The following is a 17,343-nucleotide window of genomic DNA, read 5'->3' as shown; positions in this document are numbered from 1 at the left end:
ATATATATATATATATATATATATATATATATATATATATATATATATATATATATATATATATATATATAGCTCGGGGATTTTGTTATTGCCAACACTACACGAAACTATATTTAGCCGATTTTTCCTTCGTGTTCTGTAGCTTCCCTCCAGCGATCAATGCAAACTACGACTGCTAAAACGTAGTTTCAGTGTTGGTTAAATAATAACCTTTCATAATATTCACTCTTCCAAAAACATAAAAAGTCGCCACGCATAATTAAAAAAAAAAAGCATAACATCTATGTTAGCTTTGTCGCTTGGAAATATTTCTCTTTAAAGTCCCGCCAACTCAGCATGCTTAGTTTCACGGTAAACTTAAACGTTAAACCTAAAAAAAAAAAAAAAAAAAAAAAAAAAAATAAAAAAAAAAGTTGTAGAGGATTAGAGAGAATTTCATTCAGACATGGTTGCCGAGGTCATAAGAACACCACGGCTGGAGCGCGAGGCGTTCTTATGACATAAATGATTGCCTATATAATTTCTAGCGCTATTCCAGCCCGAATGTTTCGATCAGTGATACATGAAGTTGTTCTGCTGAAATATATTCGAATGATCGTATTTGCTCGCGTGTTTCTATATGTTAGGCAATCTCCACCTACACCTTGGTCATGTGTAGAACCGGTAGTGTTTCAAACAAAAAAATTAATACGAAAATAGAATAAGCCTTTCTACTTTTGAAAAAATGAAGCGGACACGCTTATTGCTCCCAAAAGCGGCGACACACTCGAATCTCAACAAAACCAACAACAATAATAAAAAAAATAAAAAAAGGAAGAGCAATTTAATGGATTTCAACTTCTCTCTCGAAAGAGGACCCTCTGAACCAGAGGACAGGGTCATCAACCCCGACCGTGAAAAAAGCATGGCCGCCCAACAACAACGCGACCCGTACGGAGAGCTCTAGTCGTGCCAGCAGCACGCGTGGCCGCCGCTCGCGTTCCGGAAGAAGGGAAACCGTCTCACCGTTTCCGGTCCCGACGTCCCAACAGCGCTGGAGTCCGTTCCGCAGGCGGTATCCTGCGAAAGGGCGAAACGACGCACCGTTAGGGATCGCCGAGCATCCTCTCGCTACGAAGCGCCGGTACGCCACACTCCGTTTCAGCCTAAGATGGACAGCAGCAGACCATACGAGCCATTCCAACCAATGAAGATATGCGAACGTCAACGTACCGCGTGACAATAGGCCCCTCACGAAGGTCACGTGACACTCACGCGGCACTTGATTGGCTCCGATGGCTCGTAGCGTCCGCTGCGGTCCACGGTAAGGGGAAACGGAGCATAGCAGCAGATGCATTGTTTGGAAAAACGTCTTACTATATGGTCTTACGCACGGTGAACGAAGAAAACCACAAAAAAAGGGAAGAAGGCTCTTTGGAGTGCCGCCCATTTTTTTGTCACGGGGAGATGCGCAACGCACGTGTATGACTCGCGTAAAAAATATACAAACGACGTCTTCCGTGCGTGCTTCCCGGTCTGTATAGAAGGCGCTGAAAACAAACTACGTTTCGGGCCCGAGGAACGCTTGCCAAAACTTACTTATGGTTTAAAATTTGTTCACTTCAGCGACGAATCGTAGCGACGAATCGAATCAGCGACGAATCGTACTTGTCTAGTGAGAAAAAAAAAAATAGATGTTGGCACTATAGCCACATTGCTGGTAGCTGTGTGGCGACTATATGTCGGGGTGGATAACCTGCCTTCCTTGCCCAGCTTCACTAGGATGAACGATGACGGAAAACAGCGTGGTTTACATTAAACATTGCGAAAGCTCGCTGCGAGAGAAAATGTGAAAATGCCAACATGCTCTGATATATCGGACGCACATGCGTGAGCACTGAGCCGTCTGCGAAGTGACGCGGCTGCAGTTACGGCAGAGCTCGTTCACCCCAAAGTCTCGACATTGTTACGAGGTCCCCGTAACTCTGGCGGCTTTTAAATCAAATGCTTGTTACGCAGTCTTTTTTTTTTTTATTGATGACAGGTATGTGTACTTTCTAGGAATTCTGAAGTGTCCACTTTTCCGCAAAGCACTTGGTACAGCCAATCCCGGAAATCTACGCAAAGGCAGCTCGGCAAATACAAAAAAAAAAAGAAAAAAAATTCCAAATGTCGACAAAAACAAAGTATGGCGAATTGCTGGCAATTACGTTGCATATGTGAAACGTTCTATAGCATTACAAACGTTTATATCCTCGTTGAGCAGCTTGTCTAGCCTGTTCAGACATACGCCTACGTTCACCGTGTTCTTCATCAGATAATTTAGCGCGCGACATATGTACTTTTAATGATAAACCTGGTGATTTTCCAGAACCTTCTAACCCACTCCTCCTCGCCCACCTCTCCTCCTTACTCCACCCCTGGTCACTTGACCTCCCCGTTAACCAATCAGCGTCGAGTACCTTACTCCTCCTCTCCCACCCGTCAACCAATCAGTGTCAAGCCTCGCGGCCACGCTTTTATCCAGGCTTCACTTTCGGGGCTCACAAAATGCCAAAAACCTAGCAAAAACAAAACAAACAAACAAAAACGTTTCACTTTAAAAAAAAATAAAAGCGTGACGTTACACCACGGTCAGCGTCAAAGTGCACTGTTTTTTTTTTGTTTTTTTTTTTAACTACGTTTATACCTAGTTAAGTCTCGTCATCCGTTCAGCTTCCTCCGTAAACTGCCGTGATTAGCTGACCCGTGGGTGAATGGCGAAAAAGTGCACGCACCGGATTTGTACAGCCGCGGTTACACTGCTCTAACAAACTGTGCGAAATACATTCTGCAGACACCGTCTACGGCGTGTTAATTCTTCCTGGTGTGACATCACATTGGCCATACCAAAGACTGTCTTAGACGCACGCTCGAAGCATATATGCAAGTCGTCTGCTTCTTGCGCAGGGGTTGCGGTGACGTCAGAACAACGCCGAGCTCTGATTGGCTATGACTGAAAGGATAGTTGTATACACCTCAATGCTAGACGCCTCGAGATCTACCCAGTATTTTTTTTTTTTTTCTATCAGCCAATAAGAGCTTGGCCTTCTGACATCATCGCAACCCCTGTGCAAGAAGCAGACGAACTTGCGTTCCGCCTACATTTGTATGAAGCAAACGCACTTCCGTCACGCTCGAGCCTCGAGGTGTGTCCGCAAGATAATTATGTCGTCTAATCTGCAGTGAGCACATCGTTTTTTGTTTTTTTTTTATATATCATGAACGGGCAGTGTGGCTGCGGCGGTGATGACTGCCTTCCTCCCTACATTTGTGCTTTCTCTCACCAAGTTCAGAAGGGTATAATTACTCGCGCCTCCTATGCACCGGCTTCGTAATTAAAGAAAAAGAAGAGACAAAGAAAAAAATATTTCTCGAAGAGAAGCTTTGAGTGTAGACGTAAACAAATAGACATAAATATACAGCCCCCAAAATGACGACCTTGTTAGACAAAGGAGAGTGGAGAACATGGGCTGCTGCCGTTCTTTTCTAATGGGGGTGGTACAACGAGACCAGTCGTCAATTTTACGAGACAGACGCTGGCCCTGAACGGCGTTGAGGCAGTAGAAAACAAAAAGAGAACCGGACATCTTTCAGACGACGTTTTGCTAAGATCGAGGGAAGACATCCAAATGACTGCACGCTGTCCCTCTCAAACAAGCGCGCCAACAAGATTCGAAAAAAAAAAAAATACATGGAGCAATGAAACACCCGAAAGCTCGTTTCTCTTCCGCGCGCCAACAAAAACAGACGGCACTAACGACACTTTCGTTGCCTTCAACGCGCTGAAGACGCGTGCGGCCGTGAACGTCTAGCGAAGTCCACAAAAGCAACCATAAATGAGTGTGACTATATCTTCAAAAGTTGCTCGTAGAAGTGAGAAGATTCAAAAGACAATTTCCGAGGTTGCTACTATATAGTCCATTCGGACCCATCTCTCGAAAAGAAGGATTCGCGCCAGCGAGCACACGTTTTCTCGGAAGCCACCGCGGGGCGTCTCGTTGAGTCATTCCGTCCGCTTCTGCAGCTGCGGCGGTCAAGGCGGCGATTCGACGAGGACCAAACGCCGACAAAGACGGAGCCGCCAAGGACGGCTCAGTCCATCGCAAAGCTCACGCAATACGTCGGCAACAAAACATTCACTTCGCCGCCACGCCACAAAGGATGTGCGAACTTTCGTCGAACTTCAGGATCGACACGGTTCTACGAACCTTCGACCTTTTGGTAAAATTCGACGAAGTTCGACTTTTCGTGCAGTGTTGCCCGACTTAAACGTAAAAATTTCAAACTATGGGAAAAGATCATTTTAGTAAAATAACTACCAATGTTTCTGCAACATAAAAACAATCATATACAAGTTTTTAATGATTCGGTTAGCTCTTCATGGAAATATATACACGCAATATATATTGCACGCTCCCTCCGCCAGGTGGTGTAAGCTGTTTTTCAATTTTCTCGCACACGCAGAAAACTCAAAGTTCAATCGAACTTCTATCCAACTTCGCGTTGAGAGTCCGTAAAATTCGATCTGGTCGACCTCGTACCCCAGCAGGTTCGCGACATCATTACGCATCATCAGTCCACCGCTTTCTTTGCGCAACAACCTGTAACCCAGCTGTCCCCAACACGCGCGCGCACCCCCCTCCCCACACACACACACACACACACGCAAGCAGGCAGGCACGCACGCACGCACGCGCACGGCGTCACGGCCGCCTCGTGCGTAATCGAGCATCAAAGCCACCATTATGAGAGACGGCGAAAACTTGGGGGTTGGGTGAGCTCGTGGCGCATCGGATTTCTGCCACCGCGCACGCCGAGAGAAGGCACGCGGGGTGCGGACGCGGAGGGTGGCGCGGTGGACTCAAAAGACCGAAAAAGCGTGGCGGAGACGTAAATCGACCGGGACTGAGAAAATATTATTGTCGGGGGAATTTTCGACGCCGGGCTCCGATAAATTACGCCGCCAACACGCACGCACGCGGTGGCCTTTCGGACAGTTAGCTGCTGCGGAAGAGGCCCCGCGCGCGGGGGGAGCCTCAATGACGCCCGTGGCGTGAGTGCCTGAGCACGCGGAAAGTGGGAGGAAAAGGAAGCGCAGGATAAAAGAGATGCGCGAGCACTCTGTCAGGATGTCGCCAGCGTCGTCTGCGTGTTATGGCGCTGCCTCAATTTAGTTGGACCGTGCTTTTCTCGCGGCAAATGGTCCAAGTCGTGGTCGAGGTGAGGCGAACTTTACGGGACGTTCCGGCGACTGAAGGTCTCTCTCTGCATTCTGCGCTTTCGCGTGAAGTGTTTTATATTTGGGCATGGCGCTCGAGACGGGCGAGCCAAGGCAAGTGATCCCTTACCGCGCGTGTTTATAGGTTCTCCGGAACGGGTATGCCTGCTCGCTCTTTCTCTACGCAGAACAAAGCGGCGTTCCAGCGCAAATTCCTGATCCTTCCATAAAACTCGCTTCGAGAGGAAGATCCAAGGGTTAGTTGTTGCAACAGAACATATGTATAGACAGAGAGGTTTCTGTTTTGTTGCTCATCAGTCAGTTCTTTCTGTAAATACAACCCATGCCCATCTTGTTTACAACCTTCTGGACAGAGGCAACACAATAACTACGCGGGATTCGCTTATTATATTCCAAGAATATTCCCGGTAGTCATTAATCATGCGGAAACGTCGCCCGATATAGTCACAATAAACTGACGACGCTGGGATAATGAGCCCCACGGAACAACAACCAGAGGTTCAAAATAGCGGCACTCTGCTCTTCAGATCTATCTTCAAATGGAGTACAAAGGAGCCATGGCTTCATTCGCGCGGTTCGTACATAGGGTTTAATTCGTACAAATGTCAAACCTTAGCACCTCGTTTGTTTGTTTGTTTCGCAATTTTAGTTGCTGCAGTTCGAACACAGTTTAGAAATAAGGAAATACTCGCGTTGGTTGGTCCCCAAAGTATGTCGCCGCAGCAAACTCACAAACCCGAACAACGAACGCGCTCGATCTGCTGGCCGAGGAAAACCGATTCAACCAAGACGAATCGCCACTGATCTATAGCCCTCCCGTCAGGGTTCGATTACGGTGTTCGAGCACTGCTCGGACACCGTAATGCCGGCACCGGTCGGTAGCGGTTCGCCTCAAACTTTCGGGGCACTGAACGCAAAACCATCAATCTTGTCTCGGAACAAGAACAAAGAACGACAACGAAACAAACCCAGCCGAACCTCTACGCGCACCTCGGTCACAGCGAGCCCGTCATGATTAGAGGCGCTACCTCGAAAACGCGCGTATTATGTATTCTCCGTTTCACCTTACGGTGGACCGCAACGGACGCTGCGAGCAATTCTGGCCAATTCACTACCGCGTGAGAGTCACGTGACTCTCGAGACGACGCGCGGGGAGCGTAGTCACGTGATATGCACGTACATAGCGTACGACTGGCTGGGATTGTTCGCAGCTTCCGCTGGGGTCCGTCGTCAGGTGCAACCGAGTACAGCACCCGGACGGCCCAGCTGTCAAACAAGGGCGCGAAAGAAGCGTGCAATCACGTCCGTCTTTTCATCCGAAGGCGAACCCGAACGTCGACCTATATCTTTTAATGTGGAGAACCGATTGCAGAGCTGCACCCTAGTTAGCCCACCGACGGGTATTAGCGGCGAGATGTTTTGGTGGCGCCCTCCTATGGTTCCCCCTTGTTACGTCATTACCTTGCAAACAACAAGTTCGATGGTGTTTGTAAATAGCATGGTGGAAGCTTGAAATCTTTGCATTCTGAAAGCAACACTGCCAACACCGTCAAAATTAAAGTTCTTTCATTCCTCTTATTTCCGTCGATGATAAATCCCCTTTCCTACGTCATAGTCAGCGTTCGGCCAATCGTGGAAGGCCGACCACAGCGACGCTTTCGGTCGCGCACGGGGCTAATATAGAGTCTCTCGCATATATAACACGCTCCCACGAGTTTGGGCGGCTCGATTCTGCAGCAAGAGTAGCAGCTAGCAGCCGGGTTGGCCGCACTCCAGCGCGAAGCCGCGCAAGGACGGCGGAGCTGCTTCCGCGCGCACTGGAGAACCGCAACAGGCGCTGGCTCGGCGCGTAGTAGGCGGTTCGGAACCTGTTCAGTTTATGCCCGCCGTCCTTGACGTTCATCGTTATGCGGCACTCGCTGCACTCCTATAACGGCCCGTTGAGCCGACGGCCGTGTCTGTGAGGGGCTCGGTGTTGCCAGGAGCTGGCGGGTGGTCCCCTCCGTGCGTATAAAGTTATAAACGAGGCACGGGGCCGTGACCTCTCGCTGCCAGGGGTGAGGCAACTCCCGAGCGTCCAAATTTCGAAAAGGCACCGCGCGCGTACCAGGTTTGGTTGTATTATGCTCGAGTCAGGGATCGCGACAGACCCTAACGATATCAGATACTCCGCCGACGCCTTTGCGCGAGCGTCGTATCGTTATCGGGTACCGTCATCGGATGCATCGAAATTGGTCACCACTGCAATCGGCGACGCGTCGCCTGGGTGTTAGACGACGCTCCACGACGGCATTGGTGGGCACTGCGCATGCGTAGACTCACTATAGAGTTTTAGTAGATCTTTCCGATAGCCCCGGTAACGATACCCGATAACGATACGAAGCATGCGCAAAGGCGGCGGCGGCGGAGTATCGGGTATCGTTATCGGAGTCATCGGAACGAAAACTCCCTTCTGGAGCATCCCATTATCACCTCGCAGTCAATCAGATTGCTGTACTGACCGATAAGAACGTGGAACAACCAATCACAAGGAGCATGAAGCTGTTGTTTCTTATAAACTGTCAGTGATTTGGAGACGCATCGTGTTTATCTGATTATATTTTTGGTAGTTCGAGCAGCAGGAAATGGACGTTCAATATTGTGGGGGCACTCCCTAGTGCAAACTAAACTCGCGTACTTACGAAATTATTGCACATCTTACGGGCACTGACCGCGTGTTTCCAAGAAATGTGCTGGTGCACCCACCACTGTAGCCAAACGAATTTCCCAACAGCACTGTCCCGATAGTATACACTATATAGTCACTTAAGTCACGTGACTGACAGCTAGAACACAGCAAAATAATACCCCCCACATCCTCGTCGATCCTCCCTGCTCAACCGCGCGGCAATTTTACCCGCTGAATTAGAGCGAAAAGGAAACAGGAAGCCCTATTTGGGAATAAGTGCACGCGATCGAAACGCAGTAGCCCAAAATCGGGGAGTAGCGTGCTCTCTGCCTTACTGTGCAAAGGCTCTGTTGAACGGAAATTGAAAAGGAGCGGGCGGCTAATCAGCGTTTCCGTGTCTAACTTCCCAAAATGGTTAATCGTTCAAGTGCGCATGTCCACGTGTTTCCTGGGCTCTCGTCACATCGCAGTCAAACGTTTTCGCGCGTCAGTCGCAAATCGTTATATCGACGCTGTGGGTCACGCAACTTCCATACAGTTTTATGCACGAATAACGAGCGAAGGTAAGGTAAAATTATTATACGACACGATACAGGGTATAGTTACTTTACTCTGTAGCGTATGCTGCTCCGCCTTTCCCTCGCTTTGCATCCCCAGTATAGTATACCCGTTCTGGTTTCGTGCCAGCACCTGATCAGTCGTCCGGACAAGTCGTCGCTGGACTCGCCATTTTTCTTTCGACTGACACGGCATATGTCACGACCTGTTCCCGCCTCCGCGAGGGCTTATGTTCGGTTACCCGGGCGATCATTCGCACTAAAAGTATGCACCGTCACCACATATTAGCAGATACCAGAACGTGTATACGCGTGACATCGACATCAAATTAAAAGGCTTAAAACGCGCGAACAAAGCGAGCACAAAGTAGACACGAAAACAACGGGATCCTTTGAATTAGTATGACAAACTAGCCCACATTCAAGTTTTAATCGACATTAAACATCACGCAGTGTGGCTTGATGCTCCCGATGCCAACCTGAATAAGCAAAAGGAGAGCAAAAACGGCCACTGCCTCACGTTGTTGCTGCCGACTTTTTAATGGAATTCGTAAGAATCGCCCCAACAATGATAACGCAAACAGTTTTATATTTAAGGTGGGGCAACGCTGTGCATCTGTCTTATTAGTGGGGACGCCGTGCAAATAATTGCGGGACCGACAAATACAAATGAATAAAAACGGACTTCTCAAACTCAGCTTTCTGGCGAGTCGCGGGCAATGCCTTGCAATACCGCTTGTTCAAAAGCATGTCATCTCGTAGTCAAATGGTCGCCTTCAAAGGCATTCAAAATCGAGGAAATGTTGCCAAGAAAGAGTAACTGAATTGTTTGTTTCTTTACTCATCGACATTGCAAGCAGAGCGGGGAGAGCCCCGAGCCGACCATATCTTACTATCACTCCGCAGGTAATAAAATTGCGGCATTATACCCGATGAAAACGGCAGCAGAACGGATCACCAAGCATAAACATTATCAGCCACACCACCCCCTGCCTTTCTTTATCGGTCTGTGGGACTTTTTAGAAAATCGCTACCGTGTTCCACGTGCCGCAGTACCGAAGACTGAAGCATGCTTCTGATACCCCATTCACATTCACAGCTAAGGTACCCTTATTCTCTGCGGCCAATCAATTAACGACCTTCCGCACGTGGCGTGTGCTCGCGACCCAAGAGCACGGGCTGATTCGCCGATAGCAAAGGGACCTATGTAAAGGTACCTTTATGTTGACCGTGTGAATGGGGTATAATTCTAAACGCGCGTCCCGCGGTCACAGTATCACCCGGGCGCGCGCTTAAAAGCATGCTTTAAAGGCTCTGGTAGTGCGGTACACGGAACATGGTAACGGTCTGCTAAAAGTATTTTATGGCTGTCGTTTATTAACAAAACAAAATCTTAACAAAAGTAAAACGAAAAATGTTAATATAAAAGAGATATCAGCACACAATATGCCGACGCTCCAGATCCGTCAACAGATTTTATATATATCATAGAAAAAGGAGTTTGAAAGGGTAAAAACCTCACTTTTCCAAAAAATCTTTCCAACCCACGGAAAAGTTCGTTCTTGCACTACGAATCATCCGCGTTTTGCCACTGCCAGTTTTGCGCCTGCTTCACGAGTGGTAAGTTTGGTGCGCCCCCGAGTTTCCAGTCGTTCTAAAAATAGTTGATTTAGTGGCTTTGGATGACGCTCTCTAAACTTCTAATTGGAACCATTTTAATTACAAAGTTAATTAACGAATTTTGATTAATTAGCCGACTTATCACAAACATTATCCACCCACATAATGTCCCCCTGGCCACCTGCACAAACCGCATAAGTGTAACTTAGACGGTTTTTGTTAAAGAAAGCTGTGAAACTAAAAAAAAAAAAAGAATATATATATATATATATATATATATATATATATATATATATATATATATATATATATATATATATATATATATATATATATATATATATATATATATATATATATAAAGCATTCTTTTATCCAAGGTCACAGGACGTTTGCAGACGAACATGTGGACTTCCTGCGTGCTCGTTGCCTTGGTTTCGTTCAGGAGAAAGCCGCTCTTTCGACGGAAGTTATATTCATCGACACGGAAGTGAGAACCCTCTTTAAACACGCACGTCCGAGCCTCACGAGCATGCGCGTGAGTTCACTAAAGAGAAACGAGGACACTCGTGTGTCCACATAAAACACGCAGAGCGGACGAAGCCCCTGGGTTGGTGGGCAGCTGCGATTCGCCCACGATCGACGAGGGCTCCATCCACCGTTTTCCCTCCATGGCGTGGGCCTTCGAACCAAGAACCATTACCCCGTGAGCAGACACGTTCAAACGCCCGAGGCCGGGTGAACGAAAACGCCAAAAAACTTGTCGACGAGACAGAATCAAACGGATCCCGCGCTCTCTTCAAACGGAGAACCGAAAGTAAATACACCGCAAAAGTCTCGTCGTAACTGTGTCAGGTAGGGGCGTTGCTGGCGGAGTATGCACTTCTGTTCCGGGCGGGGTGGAAAAAGAGCCCCGTTGGTTTTGTCGTGTAGGTCGGAAGACAGAAGGCTCGCCATATACTTCTTTCTGTTTGCTCAGCACACCTTTCGGCGGAAAAGGGCAGCTTAGAGTGCGCGCGCGTAGTTTATGGCCCACGTTCGTAAGAGGGCGGTCAGTGCGATCGGAAAGTAGCCAGCTTCAGCCAACTTCTTGCTCGTACTCCGAAAGCTAGGTAAATATTTCCCAACGTACATTTGGGTACGCCGGAAGCGTCGTCACACGTCACTGCGGATTATGGCCACGCGTCTTTTTTGTTTATTTTGCCCAAAGAAAAGGGCATCCAGAGTTACACGAGCGAGCAAACTGTACTCGCAACCATGTCAATCATATTTTCTTTCGGTATACGTTGGAGAGTTACAAAGTAAAATACTAAGGATTACGCAGTACTGCGATATTTCGCTCTGGTAGCTCAAAGGCCGTCATGCCAGTGCTGGTTGCTAGTGATAGGTCCTAGATACATTTATCACGCTCTAAAAACAAGTTTTTCTTTTTTAAGTTAAAATGCATTTTTGAGTATTAAACTTATGAACTGAAACGACTGAGACGTTTGACGAGATTCGTTCACACATGCATTTATGTCAGCGCGCGCGCGCGCCCTGGAAAATGTTTCTTCGTTGCAACATCGCACTGGCGGAACGAACGCACGGCTTCCCCGCGTTTACTATGCGTCTATATATATATGCGACTGAAATGCTCACACCGACCCGCTACACGACTGGCTGCAGCGTGGTACTAGGAGGCAGCCAAGATTTTACAGCATCAAGAAGTTGTAAATAAAACCCCCACGACGACACTAAACGAAGGCACAGTCATGGATCGTTTCTATGGAACCCGTAAATATGGATGCGCCCCGCTACATAACCAACATTTCCAGACACGAAGTGGGTAGAGGAACGGCCATGTTTGTTTCGTCATTGTGGACGACTCACGTTATAGACAAATTTGTGGAGAACATGACTTGGCGTTTTCTCGCATTTTACTTCGAAAGGGTATACTGATGGGCATTCACCACTAAGGTTATAATAACCAACGGAGAACTGTCCAGCCGCAGAAGTATTCCTAACAACAATCCTTCAATAAAAAGAGGAAACAACGACGATGGCTTGTTCGCCTTAATGAAGCTCCGACCCCGAAAAAGAGAACACCAGCCTCGGACACTTGAGCAGGTGTCCGTGGTTCGTCAAGGCAGTCTCGAACGCCGAGGTTTCTTAAAAGCCAAAGCTGAAAGCGAGCGAGGGACTCAGGGCCGCACTGAAACGACGCTGTCGCAGAGGCACGATGATGGATTCGCGAGCGTGCTCCATTCTTCACGGTTGGCAGCTGCATGCGCCGAGCACTCGTGGTGGGAAAAATCCAGCTCACGTGTTAATAACACCCGCCCGGATCTCTGAAAGGTCGAGAGCAGCGCGGCCGGATTTGCCGAGGGATTTCTTCTCCACCTGCCCGCTGTCGATCACCTGGCAACAGCGCGCACCGCTCGAGCAATCGGATTATGCTATGCGCCCCGTTTCATCTCACGCTGGAGTGCAGATGAGGCTACGAGCCAACCCAGCGAATCCGGCGCTGTGACAAGCGCGTCATTGCGACCCTCCCGAAGGTCATGTGACATTCACACGGCCTTGGATTGGCTCGGATAGCTCGCAGTCTCCTCCGCGGTCCATCGTAAGCTCATGCGGAGCATATAGCCCTAATTCGAACGAAATGTTGTACGGAACGACGTTCCAATTGTAACGCGTTTCTTTTAGGAGGAACGTCGCCGTTCCATCTTGCACCGGTGGAACTGGAATGGGAACCCGTTACGTTTACGAGGGAACGGCAGGAGAAACGACCTTCATTTTATTGTCTACACGTCTGCAATTCCACCTATTTAGGCCTTTTTGTATTGACTATTTCAAGCTTTGACTTCAAGGGTCTGAGACAGTCGAAAATAAAGAATTGGAACAAATCTCGCTTTAATTTATCTACGGATATACCTAGCACAATATTTCATTAAAGTACGCAATGTAACATTATGATAACGACACGTTTTAATTTTAGAAAAGTAACAAGCTCGCGTAGCGGGAACTCGTACCAAGATTGGGAAGGAACTGGAACGAGTTTTCGTTCCTGTTTTGAAGGAACGTATACAACACTGCCTCAATGTCAATAAACGGTCGTTCTTTTGTTTTGTGTTTGAGTACGTATTGGTTACGAACATCAAGTCCCAAGCTGTTCCGCTGACCCCTTTCCCGTGACAACAGATTATCACCGCGTAATGGGAGCGGCAGTTCTGTTGTGGTCGGAAGCCAAGCCTGCGTTTAGGAAGTCCCCGGCGGTCTTGGAAAGATGCCAGTTCCGTCGTAGGTTTGGGAATACCTGGTTGCGTGCATAATTTTATTAACACCGTAATTCTTTTTTTTTTTCTTCTTTTCTGGCGGTCTGACCGGGAACACATATGCGCAGAAAATCCGACAGTTACTCGTCGTTTTTGTTTTTTTATTTCATTAATTTTGCGAGTTTTTCTGCATATCGACACTGCTGCGCTTGGCAGCTAGCCGCCAGAGTGCAGGGGCGAGTCACGTGTATCTGGCTTGTCTTGTACTGTGGAAGTTGCAAATTAGACATAGTACTATATTTTGTTAATCAGACGTCCGAATGCAGTGAAATGCTCGAATAAGCATGGAAACACAGAAAACCATACCACAAGCAGAAACCACAGGGCATCATTCACTGCGCTATATTGGTTTGCATAAGGGGTAGCGCTTTTGGCGCTCGTCCCGATTGGCTCGTAGCCTTGGCTGCACTCTGACCTGTGATAAAACGAAGCATACAATAAAATCCCGTAAGAACGACCACCCAAAATAAAAATTACATAAAAAAATGAGATGGGCTATTTTTTTTTTTTTTTTGAAAAATGCGACAGCAATACTTTATATAAAAAAAATAGTGATAAACACTGGGGCATCTGATACAGACCACGTAACACGGGAACTGACACCGCGGATCGCAGACACGGCAAATTCGCGTTTAACGATGCGATAAACACGAGGGAATTCGCTACGAACTGTGTGTGTCGCGGGAAAGGATACAGCAGATTGCAGACGCAACAAATTTTGTGTTTCACGGTGCAATAAGCACGCGGGAACCCGCTAATAACCATACTCTGTTTCACGATAACTTGGCGAATTGTAAAGGCGACGGCTCCCGCAATCTAATAAGTGCGTCGGAGCGAGGCACGTGACACCACGTCACGGGAGCGTGTGCATTGACCGTGGAGTGGTCACGTGAATTGCTCCAACGTTCTTATTGGGTCGCGGGGGCCACAGCCTCCACAGTTCGCCAAGTTATCGTGAAACGGAGTATAACGCTTAACGGGAACCCATACCGCGCACGCAGATTGCGGGCAAAAAAACACGGGAACTCGACACGAACTCGCATGTCACTCACGACGGGAACGGGTACCGCAGATAGCGGAAGCAGCAGATTCGCGTTTCGCGGTGCGATAAGCACCTGGGAGTCTACTACAAACTTCTACAAACTAGCGTGTCACGAGAACCGACATCGCGCGCGCGCATATCGCGGACAAAAACACTGGGATTCGCTACGAACCCGTTTGTCACACTTATCGGTACCGCCGAGCGGTCGAGGTAAATCCCGTCGGACATCGCGTGATGTCCGACGGGAATCGTAAGGGGGCGGGGGTGTTAACATGCTTATTTTATTCATATCTGGCAAGAAAAATGAAAAGGGCAATCTCTCAGGGGAAGGCGCTCATCGGGATCAGCAAAACCGCCCAAATGATCGATCGGAATACGGAATCATCTCTTTAGTGACAAGTCCCACTACTCTTAGCTTCAAAAAAAAAAAGAACTGAAGACGAAGGCGGGCCAATGAAATAGCTGACGCATAAATGACACAAAAATGCTTGGAATCATGTATCCATGTCGCTCCATCGTGTTTTCTGATGCGCGCTGTGTCATCGTCTGGCTGGGACTCGAGCTCGATCGATGCGTCGACGGAAGCACTGTCGTAGTGCAGCGGTGAGGTTTCCCAAAATAAAGAGGCGTACTTTTCGTCCCCAATGTGCGGAGAAACGAAAGCGGTAGATGTACCAGGGTCGCGCAATGCGTGTGGGGTTGTGCCGTCACGTACCTGAGGACGGAGGAGCGACGTGGTTAATTCTCATGGCCATCGTGGTTGGCGTCGTGGGTGCCACTGACGGCCGCCACCAGTGCTTGGGGATCAGTAAGGTGTTGCATGGTTCTAGAACCATGCAACACTAGGCGTAGCAGCTGAATACTATGCCAGAGTGGGAATTTGCATAACGCGAGTAAGGTGTGAAAACAAGTGTTTCAAGGACACGTCACCGGGGAGTTTCTTTTCTTCCCGTCGTTATTGGCGGGATGCCGCGGGGCGACCGACGGGAAAACCCGACTGCTCTGGCCTCGCGCCGAGACAGCCGAGAACGGGCGACGACAGGAGACGAGGTCCAAAATCTCTGCAAAGTGTCGCCCGCAAAGCTGTCGGTTTATAAGAAGAGGAACTAGTGAACACGCTCTGATTAGTTCATAGGTAATATCGAATATACGGTCCGGTGTTGGATGAGAAAAAACAAGAAGCTTAGTGTAGGGATGGCCGAAGGGGCTTAGCCGAAAGAGCTCGGGGAATTGGCGGCGCGGTCACCCGAAGCGTCCTTCGGAGGCGCCCGATGTCTTGTCTTTCCCTTTGGCGGCAAGCGGAGGCCAGCTCCCGAAAGTGGAAGCAGATTTCCCCGCGTGGGAAGTAAACAAACCTCTGTTCGCGGGTGGTCGCCCTTGCCGCCGAGGTAATTGGGGAGGCGACCTTGTCGGGGCCATGTCGGCGACTTCGGGGGAGAGAGGGAGGTCCGGCCTCCCTTCGGAATGTCGGTGCGCCTTTTTGGAAAAGTTGAGTTTCAACGAGCCCGTGCGCGGAGCAAGTCGTGATCTCCCGCGGTCCCGAGGGCTCCGCGTACTTTGTCCTGCGAGACAGAGGCCTTGCCGTACACGGCAAGGGACTGGGCGCCGAGGCGCTATTGTTGGCGTTGGGTTGCCGCGGCATCAGCAGCGTGACAATTGTTTTGTGTTGTAAAAAGTTGTTCATAATCTGCAAATATATATTTATTTACTGAACCGCCGAGTCCTGAGCATCACTGAAGCCAACGGAAAGAAGCCACCCTCCAGCCAGCGCAGCACCCCACGATCGACGAAGAATCATTACTGGCGCAGTCGACAGGATCGTGGACGTCGTCGGCCACTTCGACAAAATCGTGTGCCAGGAAGACGACGAGGCCGGTGCTGGCGCGGAGTGTGGCGGTGTCCATCGGCAGGAGCCCAGGACCAGTAGAGACGACCAGCAGCCTGGCACAGCGAGGCACGGCTACGAGTACGCCTGTGGCCGACAGCGACGAAAGCCGAGAAGCGGACGTCGCGTGGGGCGATCGGCGCCGGTGACCTGCGGGTTCGGCGTCATCGACAACTGCCGTGGGCCTGGGGCCTTCGACGGCGACAACAGATTCAGGCAAGCGAACGTCGCCGGCTGCAGTCAACGCCAGTGACCTGCGGGTTTGGCGACACCCGACGCCTGCAGCGGTGACAGCCGGGTCTCACAGAACGGACTCTGCTTGCGGCGATCGACGCCGCGGGGACTCGCGAGTTCGGCGGCGTCAACGACTTCCGTGGGCTCCACAGCACCGTCAGGTACGTGGTCGCTTTCCCTTTCGTCGCCGGCTGACACCCGCGTGCTTAGCTGCATGGCGAAGTGTAGCTTACGTAGGAGGGGGAGCCCTGGCGACGGAGGCGACGAAGGGTCGCATAGGGAAGCAGTTCCGATGAGCGTTCGGTTAGCCCTTGCGAGGGAAAAAACGAAGGACCTGGAGCGGCAGGTTCGACAGGCAGAACTCCGGGCAGAGGAGCGAAGAGCTAGAGCGCAGCTCCTCGGGCAGCGCCGTGAAGAGACGCAGCCACGGGCAGCGGAAGGCACGGCGCTTGAGGCTCGCTATGTGAGAGAGACAGAACCGGACGCGCGAGGCGAGACGGAGGCTGCCATGGGGTCCGAGGCCGATTGTGCCGCACAAAAGCCGGAGACTGCCATGGAGTCCGAGGGTGATCGCGCTGTCCAGGAGCCGGAGACTGCGGTAGGCTCCGAGGCCAATCGAACCGTACAGGGACCGGAGACTGCGGTGGGGTCTGAGGCCGACCGCGGTGTCGAGGAACAGGACACTGCCGGAGGGTCCGAGGCTGACCGCGCTGTCCAGGAACCGAGCCCTGACGGGGGTTCCGAGGCTTATCGCGCTGTCCAG

At 49.7% G+C, this 17,343-nt stretch overlaps 1 protein-coding gene across 4 annotated transcripts in view; it reads right to left on the bottom strand.

Moving 5' to 3' along the window:
* LOC8040254 (solute carrier organic anion transporter family member 5A1) overlaps positions 1–17,343 on the bottom strand; it is a 667,105-nt gene that overhangs the window by 109,476 nt on the left and 540,286 nt on the right. For all 4 annotated transcript variants that reach the window (XM_042291979.1, XM_029974800.4, XM_029974797.4 and 1 more), the window contains exon 2: positions 1,006–1,059. The gene's annotated coding sequence lies outside the window, so the exon portion shown is untranslated. The remainder of the gene's footprint in view (positions 1–1,005; positions 1,060–17,343) is intronic.

Source organism: Ixodes scapularis, unplaced genomic scaffold, assembly GCF_016920785.2.
Source record: "Ixodes scapularis isolate PalLabHiFi unplaced genomic scaffold, ASM1692078v2 PGA_scaffold2__306_contigs__length_199485367, whole genome shotgun sequence".
Taxonomy (NCBI): Eukaryota; Metazoa; Arthropoda; class Arachnida; order Ixodida; family Ixodidae; genus Ixodes; species Ixodes scapularis.
Note: the sequence above shows the minus strand (reverse complement) of the source record. Positions and strands in the feature narration are given on the sequence as shown.